We start from the raw sequence: 13,167 nt of genomic DNA on the forward strand, positions 1-13,167 counted from the left end.
ATTCCTAATTTTCATACCACCAGTGTGGATCTTCTCTTTCAAAATTGTTAGAACGTTCATCGTTCCTTTTTCCAGCAATCTATACCTCCTTTCAAACTCGTCCTTGGCTTTCTGTCCTCGTTTAACTCCTTTTCTTATTTCTTCGATTCTACCAATGTTTCCGCCACCGTTTAGTACTTTCTTCAATCTGCCTCTGCCAGTGTGGCCTTTATCCTTCATTTCTCCCTTTTTCTTCTGTAATAAGCCAAGACGATTCGCAATAACGTATGACGCTGCATACAGAAGCCTGTTAAGTTTCGTAATCGATATGTTCTTTCTTATGATGTTGTGAATTACTCCTTGAATTATTTTTACCTCGTTTTTCACCTTCCGCCTATGACTACTCTTCAAACTTGGAATCTCTATGATATCGTCTCTAAGAAGAACCTCTCTTAATTTCTGAAGTACTTCTTTTTCTACAGAAGTCAACGTTCGAATTTCATCACCACTTCTCCATACATTTGCTCCTTTCACTGGCCCCATTGTCTCAGAGTCAATGATCTCATCTGCCTTAGATCCTTCAAACTCTTTCTCATTACTACTACGATTTTTAATAATAATAATAATAATAATAATAATGATAATAATAATAATAATAATAATAATGATAATATTAATAATAATAATAATAATAATAATAATAATAATAATAATAATAATAATAATAATAATAATAATAATAATAATATTTGAATCGTTAATACACGTCGAGTGTGTGAATTTGAAATTCGTGGATGGATTGAGCCTGTCCCGGCTCTGATAGTGCTTTGTTCGATTTAAGAGGACCTTTGACATTGCAGTCCTTACCGACAACTTTCCAAATCACGGTGACAGCATGCAAGTAAATTATAGTCACAATCCTGTTTTAGTGTTCAAAGGTAATTTTACACGTGTTAATCACGATAGAAAAAATTAGAATTGTTTTTAAAAAAGAAGAAAAGAGAGAGGAAAAAATCTTCGAATAATGTACAATATTTACAAATGGAGAATAAAAAAAGAAAAAAAAAAGAACACATTTTTTGAATTTCGGCTACGACATTTGACAAAATTATAAGTTAGGAGAAAAAAACATGCCATATCCTGACAATCAGGTGAAAAAGAAAAAAATGTCTTATGATTTGACATAAGTAAATTGGATAAATACAATTATAATATATATATATATATATATATATATATATATATATATATATATATATATATATATATATATGAAATTTGGACAAAAATTAAACCCCCAGTAAAGAACCGGTTGTGTTTACAAAGAATTCCTTTACTTTATAAAAGAAGAAATACAACAGATCAAATATAAAAGAAACATATGGTTGATATAGTTTGGTTGAAGCATTGCATATATATATATATATATATATATATATATATATATATATATATATATATACGCAATGTATATATATATATACGCAATGTATATATATATATACGCAATATACATATACGCAATGCATATATATATATATATATATATATATATATATATATATATATATGATTTATAGAAGGCGATTACAATGCGGAATTGTATCGGACAAAAGCGAGATTGAAGGCAAGAGTTCGTATAACAATATTTCTGGAAAATACTCCTTAAAAATGTTTTGTTTGTTTTTCCTTCTTATTTTTATATAAATTCTACTTGCACTCAATGTCATTTGGTGTTAGAGTCCGTATAACGTTATATTTCGGGGGAAACCCCTTCTTCAAATAACTGTCCAATTCCATGATGTGACACTGAATGTACGTAAGGTTTATAATTGATAAGTATTATATAACGTAAAAATAAAAGAAACCTTATTTTCAACGTTGCTTTTGTCTCGCCTTATTTTCAGTCTCGCTTCAATCGCGCATTACAATTTTCTTCTATAAATTATCTATATAAAAGTAGGTGTTCTCCCACCTTTTTGCTGCTTTTTATTTTTACCAGTACTTGTTTTTGAATTTCATTCATGTATGAAAAGGATGTTTAGAAATAATAGCGTCAAACTTTAAAATAATTAAGACTAGAAAAATAATTAAGACCCACAAAAAGTCGTAGAAAGAAACTACCATTTTGGAATATTTGTCATGTTTTGTTTTATTTAATTATTTTTTCTGGCTAAATATTTTCGATATATGGTTCGAAGATCATTGTTATTTCAATCATGAAAAATACCAGAAGTGAATATATAAGAACTACATAAGAACGACTATAAATCCAACACTGAATGACATTGCAAATATCAAAACACTGGCACTTCCAGCAGCGCAGCAACAAGGTGGGGCATGGAGTCAATTTAATGTGTGTATGGTGTGGGGAGGATCCAGCTTCTTTGAGGGGGGCATTATGGAAGGGTTAAGAATGGCAGAGAACGGACCAGCAGTAAATGAATTCCGTACTCGAAGGAGGAGGTAATATCTGGGAGAATGGTATCATGGAGTCAAACTGTACAATTGTCTACCAAAGAAGAGTCTGGTCAGAACACATTAGTTCTTGGTTTGTCAGAATGCATCACGATTAGACATAAAAATCGCCGTCGAAATTGACCGACGTTTTTTTTTTTCTCAAATGCATTTTCACGGGTAAATCTAATACAAAATAAATAAATAAATAAATAAATAAATAAATAAATAGTGAAATTACGATAACACCGGTGGAAATGATATCTAGCGTATAATATCTGATGAGATTTTTACAGTTGGACTCAAATAGCATGTAAGCTGGCATTTTGATTCTGACTAACCAATTTTCATTTGTTATTGTTGTACCATATTATTGACATCATAAAAAGTACTTCTCTTCAATTAATTTTCTAACATATGAAATTATGTCGTGAGATTTTATTAGTTGGAACTAAATAGCATTTAAGCTGATATATAAATCTTTGATTCTAATTTTATTAATTAACTAAGTTAAACTTATACAGAAATGTATATAAATGTTCAAACAAATTAAATAAAAAACTAAAATGAATGTTACTGTATCCCGGGTAATTCCGGGCCAAAGGAGCTAGTAATATTGAAAAAGAAAAACATTTTGGGGCGAAAGTACATTTTAAATATCTCTTTGTCCATAACGGTTAATATTTCACAAATAAATTTGATATGTGAATATTGTGGAAGATGAAAATTTCACTAATTAATAAAACAATCAGGTAATATCTATTGTATCTTTGATGAATCCACCTCGAGTTATAAGTTTATTTATTTACTATTGATCGAATATTTATTGACATAAAAAATAAAGGGAAAACTAAAAGAGATTTTCAAAGTCTGATTATTATTTTAGATTTACTCCCCCGCGTCTCTCATCTGAGCATCGTCGGTTAAATACAGTTAGTTATCGATCAAGCGATGCAAGAATTATTGTAATTATTGCATTTATACATTAAACATCCGATGAAACATCCTAACATTTGTATATTAGTTTTCAAAATGACATTTTATTAATTAGCTATTACTTGTTGTTCGATTATGGTTTGATTGCTATTTTTTCACTGAAAACACGTTGTCTTATCAAAATTAAAGTAAAATACCTAAAACAACTCGAGTGTTTTTCTATGTGAGATTAATTCCTATATGTTTCGTAAAAAAATAGAGATTAAGTGTCCATGATAACTTTCAATAGTGCAGATAAAACTAAGCTCAATGACTAATAGATTATATCAATCAGAGTTTTCACATATAACTTTGGTAGACCTCGAGAATTCGAAACATTAAATAAAATTTCAAATATTATAATCCAGCTCCGGGAATAAACATGCAAATATGTTTATTCAAACACACTGTTTCAGAAAAAAACAAACAACAACAAAACAATGAAAATTACATTGAAGTAAAGCTTGAAAACGTATGAAAGAAACACGAAAAAATGAAGAAACAAAAAAGATTTCATAGAAAACTCAACATCGTGCGTTTGTTCCAGTAGCCATCTTGGTTCATATATATATATATATATATATATATATATATATATATATATATATATATATATATATATATATATATATATACACACGCGTATGTGTGTGTGTTTAGGCAGCATGTTTTCATTCAGGGAAATTTAGATAACAAGGAGGTTTTTTTTTAGTGGAATGAAACTTTGTTTAAATTTCCGAATAAATTATTTAGTATTTCGGTCACATTGGTGTGTATAAGTTCCGTGGGTTTCTTATTCCATTAAAATAATTACAAGTGCTTTCGCTTTAATATATCTAATCACTTTTAACTTGCTGTGTTTACAATTATTGTCTTTTACTGTTAGTTTTTTAACGCTTAGTAATTTACAAATTTAAAATGCGCGTCGATAGTGATGAGATATTGCATCCGAACGTGATTACGTGCAATATTTAACACTCAAAACGTTTAAGACTTTGTAAAGGTTTGTTAAACACTTTTGTGACAGGTTTCGTAATTAATGTTATTAATTGTAGGGTGTTTAGTTTTAATGCAAATGGTAAGAGTTTTAAATCTATTTCGTTCGCATTGTAGTACATAGTTTTTATGTTATTAACTAAAACGCGTCTATATTGAGAAGAGGGAATGTATGTTGTTGTTTTTTTTAAACCAAATTAAGCAAGTGTTAATGCATAGTAAGTCTACGGGAAATGTTACAGCAGAAAAAAATGATGTAACATTTTTTTTTATTATCAGAGATGAATTCTCCCATAGGGCATTCAAGCAATATATAACATTTTTTTTTCTAGGTTTTAGACCTTAAAGGGTCTTTGCTAACCACCAATTTTATTGTTTTATATGAATGAAACTTATGAAGGCGTGAAATATATTATTACAGTTAATACATTATACGAGATCTTGCATAAGTAACTTTGCCTTACAAAGAGCGCATGTTTGCAAGTCATTTACTTGACATTATTTTTTATCCATGAATCAAAATAAAATCTTAATCTTTAAACTATGTAATAAAAAGAATTAATAAATGCAAAAATGATATTTATTTTAAGTGACTATATATGCATTATATGTTTTAGAGCTTTCTTCAAATCTAATTTTAAATCCGGATACATTAATATAATAAATTAATATAGTGTGAACTATAAAATTGATTATTGTTATTGTTGTTTATCGATTTCATTTGTTCGTCAACAATATGATTAAGAAAATTGATTAGAAAATTAGAATATACTATCTTCCCTATTTTTCTTTCTCTTCTATTCTTTCCCATTACTGGTTAGGTTTTATACATATTCCAAATGAAACACAGGTCGCCTAATGCATCTATAATATTGCAAAAGCTATCATTCATCCTTTATGGCGTCATCAACTTTAAAGTAATTATACATTAGCATAATGAGTCATATGGCTAGGTGGATGGCTTAGCGATTAATAACCGTGTCACACATCTTCTAAGCTTCTAGCTGGAACTTACGAACTTGTATAATGGATTGCTCTTCGGCGTTCGTAACAATTGTCTAATGCTTCCGGCCACAAATTGTGAGATTTTAAGAGGATGTGGGCATACCAGAAAACCATTTATAATGTTTGTGCAATATACGTGTTAACAATATTCAGTATTGTTAGACACGGATGAACCTGCAAGTTATATTTAGAACGCGACATTAAATCTCAAAGAAGCCGAAGGATTATCATTAAAATATAATAAATGCAGTCAATATCATTAAACATCATCAATATCATTAAACATTTGAATAAAAAACATTTAACAATTCCAGAACCATTTTCTTTTTGTTTTAAATCTAACAAAAAGAAATTCAATTGTAACAATAATTTGTCATTTCTGCTTAGAATTGATACCACAACCACAAGTTAAAATAAGTGAGGTTATAATACGGAGAACTCTTATATCGTTTTAAATAATTAAAAAAAAGTGGAAAAAAGAACAAATCAAAAAATCGTTTTAAATTAGAAACAAAAAAAAATTACATTTTGATAAAAACAGAAACGCATAAAAATTTGCTTATTTTTTCTAAAATTCAAAAAACTCACCCTTTACAAGTCCTCTAATTTTGAAAATTCATAGAAAAAATATTTCTCATTTGTTTTGAAAATAAAAATAAAAACAATATGAAAGTATTAGAAAAAATGTTTAAAATATTTAGAAAATAATTAGAATTTTTGGATAAAGGAATTCTATTTTTTTTTTTCTTTAGAAAATATCAAAAAACATGGTATATAAGCAATTCTCTAGCAAATATCAAAACAATAAACAAAAACATATCATTTGTGTAATTTGACATCAGAAAATAAAGAAAACACTCCGAGTAAAGAAATAGTAAAAAACCTTTGAAAATTGTGAAAATGTTTATTATACAAACTTCTTTTCATCTTGAATTTATATAAAATTTAAATCAAATTTGTGCATATTTAACAGTGAAATAATAAAAATAACAATCGAAACAAAAGATCAGAATATTAATTTAATTTGTATGTTTCACTTCAAATACTGAAATTATTGAATTGAGATCAACAAAAAAAAATATTCTGAAAACAAAATGGCGTCGAGTACATATGTCAGGCTGATCGCTGATTGGCGGAATCTATCAGAAAAATTATATCCAGAGTGAGGCAAAAATAACACCTCTTCAAAATGTTTAGTTTAGATTAAAATTCACTTTAGAGAAATTCCAAAATATTTCGCCTCATTTCAAAATAACTTATAAAATAAGTTTAATATAGTTTAATAAAAAATACTATCATTGCTTTTTGAGTCCATTTGACAATTTTCAAAATGGTGGACGTGTCGTGCTTACACTTTGATATTCGGTTTTTACTGATGCATTTTGGTTGGATTTTTTTCCAAAAAATAACGTTACCAATTTTGAAAAACTGAAAAGTTTTAAAGTGTAAAATTACTTTTACTGTAACGTCGAGTAACTCTGCAAGTATATATATATATATATATATATATATATATATATATATATATATATATATATATATATATATATATATATATATATATATATAATAAGAACAAGGCTGTAAAATAAAAGCTTACAATTAGTTTTTATTATTCGGAAAAAAACTCCAAACTGGTGTGTTAGCAACTTTGTTCTTAGTATTATTTATTATAAGCTCTACTATCGTCAGTGAATGTATTACATTTGGTTGGGATTAAGATATAAATAACTATATTTATATTTGGTTTTGAGTTTGCTTTTGCCTTGATTAGTAAACTCTTCTCAAACTTTCTGCCTATATATATATATATATATATATATATAAATTATCAATCACATTACTAAATATTATATATATATATATATATATATATATATATATATATATATATATATATATATATATTTACTATGGAGGTTGAAGACTGTAGCTCTCTCCCATTCCTCGACGTTCGTGTTTCTAAAGTTGGTACTACGTTTGAGACCTCTGTTTATAGAAAACCTACATTTACAGGGCTCTATCTTAATTGGTTTTCTTTTGCCCCTCAGTCTAGAAAAATAAACCTCATTAGCGCTCTTACGCATCGTGCACTTATGATTTGTTCACCAAACCGTCTTGATACGGAACTTGGTGAAATCACAAATATTTTTCTTAATAATGGATATCCCATTAATATAATAAAATCTACTATTGAACGTAAAATTACTACATTTAATAGCGGTAAACATATTGGTCCATCACGTTGTCCCATTTATCTAAAATTACCATGGTTGGGTCCTGATGGCCTTCATATTGTTAAAAGGATTTCTTCTGCTACTCAACGTTGTTTTCCAGCTACTATGCTTAGAGTAGCTTACACAACTCGAACCTTTTTCTCTTCTTTTCGTAAAGATGTTTTGCCAACCATTCAAAAGAACTCTGTTGTTTATAAATTCGTTTGTCAGTGTGGAGCTGACTACGTTGGCAAAACATCCCAAAGATTAGAAATGAGAATATCCCAACATATCCCTCGGGATATTCGACTACACCAGGTTTCGAGAGCATCCGGGCACTCCCAGGCTCATGAGTCTGCCATTGGCGATCACCTGTTGAGTATAAATAGGTGTGCCGATCAATATTCCGATGGGTGGTTTTCTGTTTTATACAGTGCTAGGTCGAACTATCATCTCAATATCATTGAGGCGTTAGTTATTAACAACTCTCGACCTAGCCTGTGTAGACAAAAGATTCTGAGACATCAGTTGGAGATATTCATTGATTTAAAACCACCTGAACAGTGAGAATATATATATATATATTTTTTCTCCACTGTTCTTCCAACTTAAACCAAAATTCCCCTCTTCCCTCATTCGTTTTCTTAGTTTTTAATTTATCATTCTGACGTTTCCTCTTAGAGGGTCAGACGATAAGGCCTTAGGGAAAATTTTAATTTCACCTGCCCATTTCTTGTTTTTTTTTGGTATTTAAATTAAATTATGTTTCCTCTGAAATTTCTCCTTCCATTTTGCTGTACCAAAAATTTACTTATATATGTATATATATATATTTATTCATCCGTATTAAACGACATCTTTTTCTTTATTCACAAATAAAAAAGCGTATGTTTAGTCGAATATAAGAAAAATAGTTGGTATTATATTAAAAAAAACCCAAAACTTTTCAATAAAAATCATTATTCTTCCTTAAAATTATTATTCTCAAAAACACTTTCTTCTATATCAAAAATTAAAAACTAAAAAAGTTCGGTAAAATTATTTTCAAAATAATTCTCACGTTGGAAAGCATAAAGAGATACAAATTCAAGAAATATGCCTTTGCGTGCGCGTCTATGCATGCGTTTCGTTCAATGAATGTCAATACATTAAAGCTCAACCTACATCATCCTAAACCCAATGCAAATAATGGCTTATTTTAAATTCCTCAGATTATTACAAATACGAGGAGGAAAGAAGAAAAAAGAAGCTTAGAATATAATATAATTAATAAAATATAAAAAATGCAATCAATGATACACCAATAACATCAAACATTCGAATAAAAAAAGATTAGAGAGGAAACACTGCAATTCGCAATGCTTTAACAAAACAGGACTCCGACAGAACACCGACCAGAGGTGTTTGTTGCAATCTGGAATTGAATGACTATACTACATTTTTAATTTCACTTTCATCAGCTAATTGTGATTAGGGTTAATCTGTTTAAAGAATACGTTTCTCACTTGTACCATTTTGACTTGTGCCATTTTAACCTGTGGTATTATTACCATTGAGCCATGTGGCCATTATCTGATTCTAAACACCTAAATCTACTTTCTTTTTTCTTCTCAACATTTCATTTTCAGGAAATTCTCAAAAGAACATCTTGACATCGTTCAATCTAGTTGAACTCAGCGTCAATCTAAAACAGATAATGTCAGGTATAAACACTAAATACGAAACCATACAATAACAATATTTCAAGCGTAACATATCGGTCACCCGGAAAAAAATAAAAAATAAATAAAAAATAAATTCTTTGATAAATACATTAGAAAAAATTCTTAGCAAAATCTTCCTTGGCAGCAAATATCTAGAAATTATCCTGATTAACTCGAACGAGGTCGAAAGTACTCGGCAGCAAATCATGAAAACTGAAAATGTTGCTGCCAGTTGGACAAAATGATACCCGTACCCAAATATTTTCATAGAAATTAGGAAGCACATGACATGAAACTAAGAGAACTGAAACTACCAGAATTGATAAGAAAATTCATATAATTTGACCCCCCCTCCAACGTTAGGAAAGACCGAAGAGGGATATCAGCATCCAAACTTCTAATGGAATCGGAGGAAGTTTATAGCCACGCTGATTCCAGATAAAAATAAACGACCAATTTCAGTTGGGAATCAATTGTAAACGATTATTGCAAGAATACAAAGTGATTTGTAATGGTCACTGAAGAAGCGAGGAGGCTTATTTTCATTCAGACTTCAGGAAACACCACTTGTTGACAATGAGAGATCACTGATTATAATTCATCTGATTACTCACATAATAATAAAGTCAAAAATAGATTGTTGGTTATTTTGGGGCTAACAATCCCCGGTAACTACAGTACATACGGTTTTATCTTCATGTTATGTAGTATTGTTATTGGGTGCAGAACAGCATTTTTCAAACTTATTCTGGTAGTTGAGTTTTCAAGATGGCCGCCGCTATGCTTTGATTTGTAAACTAATACTGGTCATTAATCATTGTTTTCACCAGTAATATTGCAATGATAAGTCTACTTAATAAAATTGAAAAAAACAAACAAAAAAAAACAATTTATTGTAATTAACATAATAATGTACAATGGCTTTTAAGTAAACACATTTAAAAATCTTAAATAAAAACAAAACTTTTCTAAACAATACCAAGACTGAATGATATAAAGATAGAAGTGCATTATTTACGAATGATTTTTATGCCAAGAAACCTAAAAAAATGTACGTATATATTTCGAAACGAAAAATAATAATACATATACGGTGTTTTATTCACAAGATACCTTTTTTAAAGATAATTTTTCAGAAAGTCTTAATAATTTTGTAACAATCTTCTATCATCTAAAACATCAAACACAACCGCGTTTAAGTAAAAATCTAGTTTGATATTCGTAAATAGAAAAATATATCTAAAAGCAGACGAGAAAAATAGACACAATTATCAGCGAATCTGTTTTGGGATCATTTTTTTTGACGAAATCAATGAAATTAAACTCGATGTTTAATTTTTCAAAGTCAAGAACCGTTTTTTTTTTTTTAAAAATAAATGTTATATTTTGCCTAGACATCTGAGTACTTATATTGCATATGAAGTCATCTTGTCGGATTTCCATAGTCAGACTCGAATAGCATTTAAGCCAACAAAAAACCCATATCTTCTGACTGCTACTTAACAAGAATCGTTGTTTGAACGGGAAGTTTAAGCAAACCTTAAAAGTTAGAGATGACCCCAGAACTATGTGACTTCTGGATAAATATTTTTTTGTTTCTTGTCTTGTGAGACTTCAAGCAGGAAAAACGTGTCCCGGGTGATGTTTCCAATATGGGGCGCACATTGTAACTCATTGTACCGAGACAAGCTGTCTTTCTCTCTTGTACGAAAGTAACTTGTCTCCTTGATGTTTTTCTGTGACTATCCTTGTCTTTATAATAAACCTTTTAATAAAGATACGCTCCTCAGCAGACAAATAGAACCTGCGTTTCTGACAACATGGCCGCTTATGGTAAGTGAAACACAACATGACTACCCAATTTTCATTTGTTATTAAAGTACCATGTTATTGGAAATATGATAACCAACTTAATATTAATTCATTTTTTAAATTCCTTAAATTCCGGTTCAAACAACTGCTAATATAAACTAATAATCACCTAACAAAATCTCATCAAAGGAAATAACTCATTTTAAGCTGAAGAATATAATAAACTTTGAAATATCTTTACTACATGAAAAATTTGTTCCATCATTGATTTACGACAAATGTTGATCCGTGTTGTTAAAAAACAAACAAAACAAAATAAAATATTTTCAATCGATTTTCATATTTAATGTGATCAATATATTATTCTTTTTTATTAAAAAGGCAGAGGAATTCGTACCCTCAGTCAGAAATGCTAATACTTTTATCCAAATCACCGGGTACAAATTTAATAACAAGTATGCTTCATCAGCATTCACCGGTAAAAACGTGAGAAACATTTTTAATGGAAATACATTTATGATTTTAACAACATGCACCAATGTTAATCACATGCACACATACACATACACATACAGACACAGACACACATACACACGCACACATACACACATACACACACACACACGCACACATACATACACATACACACATACACACATACACATACACACGCACACACATACACACACATACGCACACACATACACACACAGACTAGCACACCAGAATCAGAATTAAATATTGATTTCGTACGAAGAAATATATTAACGGTAAATATTCAAGAAACAGACTAACTTATTATATATATATATATATATATATATATATATATATATATATATATATATATATATATTAATCTCATTAAAATCTGAGGTACAAAATATTCAACGAATACTTAAAAATTTGCAAGAAATCAAGCCTAAAAATACCTCAATACAATCAAAACCGTACTCGTACGACGAAACTTATGTGACAATATACCTAAAACCGTTCTTTTAGAAGAGCCCTCTCTCACAAATAATATGCCATTTGCAAAAACAGTAAATTTTGGTTGTAATAAAAACTAAGTTTATTACTCTCTTTCCCTCAACCCATTTCTCTCTCTCTCTCCACACACACACACACACACACACACACACACACACACACACACACACACACACACACACACACACACACACACACACAGAGATATATATATGGAAACATGATTACACTGACAGAAGACCGAACACACGGTCGAAATTATGTTCTTAAAAACGAACTATTTTTTCTATATACATTGCGTATTCCTACATGTCACGAAATAAGAAATAAACAAAATATATAAACATAAACACTTTCATATTAATTTATAATGCCACACACACACACATACACACACACACACACATAAACATTATGGAGTCCATTTATGTGATTGAGTATTTGTATAAAGATCTTTTCGCTTATATCTCCGTTTCTACCATACTGCAATACTTTCCACACTGGTGTTTATGGACCTCGAAAAATATTAATTTCAAAGCAAGTCAAATTATTACAATAGAGACAATCTATAATAATGATCTCTAAAGCTAAAAATGTAATGGAAATAATGAGAGATTTAATACAATTAGTATTAATTATACTTGTAAAAATTCCCTTCTTTAACACCAAATATTATAACAGGCACCTCATAAAAAAGACGACTTTTTATTCAATAGATTTTGTTCCTGGTTATTAATTGAAATGTTAATACTACATTACAGCGTAATATAAAATATCAATTGCCCATTTCAATAAAATCTCAAACGATAAAAATGAAAAATTATGAACTGAAATGTTACAAGTTATTGACTTATTAGACGTTCAACGAATTTGAAATGACAAAATCAATAATATATTCGTATTGTCTCCACCTGTTTGTCTATTTGGGGAGACAATAAAAACAAAGCCCTATCCCAAGATCAACCACAATATTTCTTGAGTAAAAGTTTTACTACGAATTTAATGGTTGTGTTGATTTTTATTTGCGCCTTTTT

Source organism: Euprymna scolopes, chromosome 44 (genome assembly GCF_053919585.1).
Source record: "Euprymna scolopes isolate OS-2025 chromosome 44, ASM5391958v1, whole genome shotgun sequence".
Classification (NCBI taxonomy): domain Eukaryota; kingdom Metazoa; phylum Mollusca; class Cephalopoda; order Sepiida; family Sepiolidae; genus Euprymna; species Euprymna scolopes.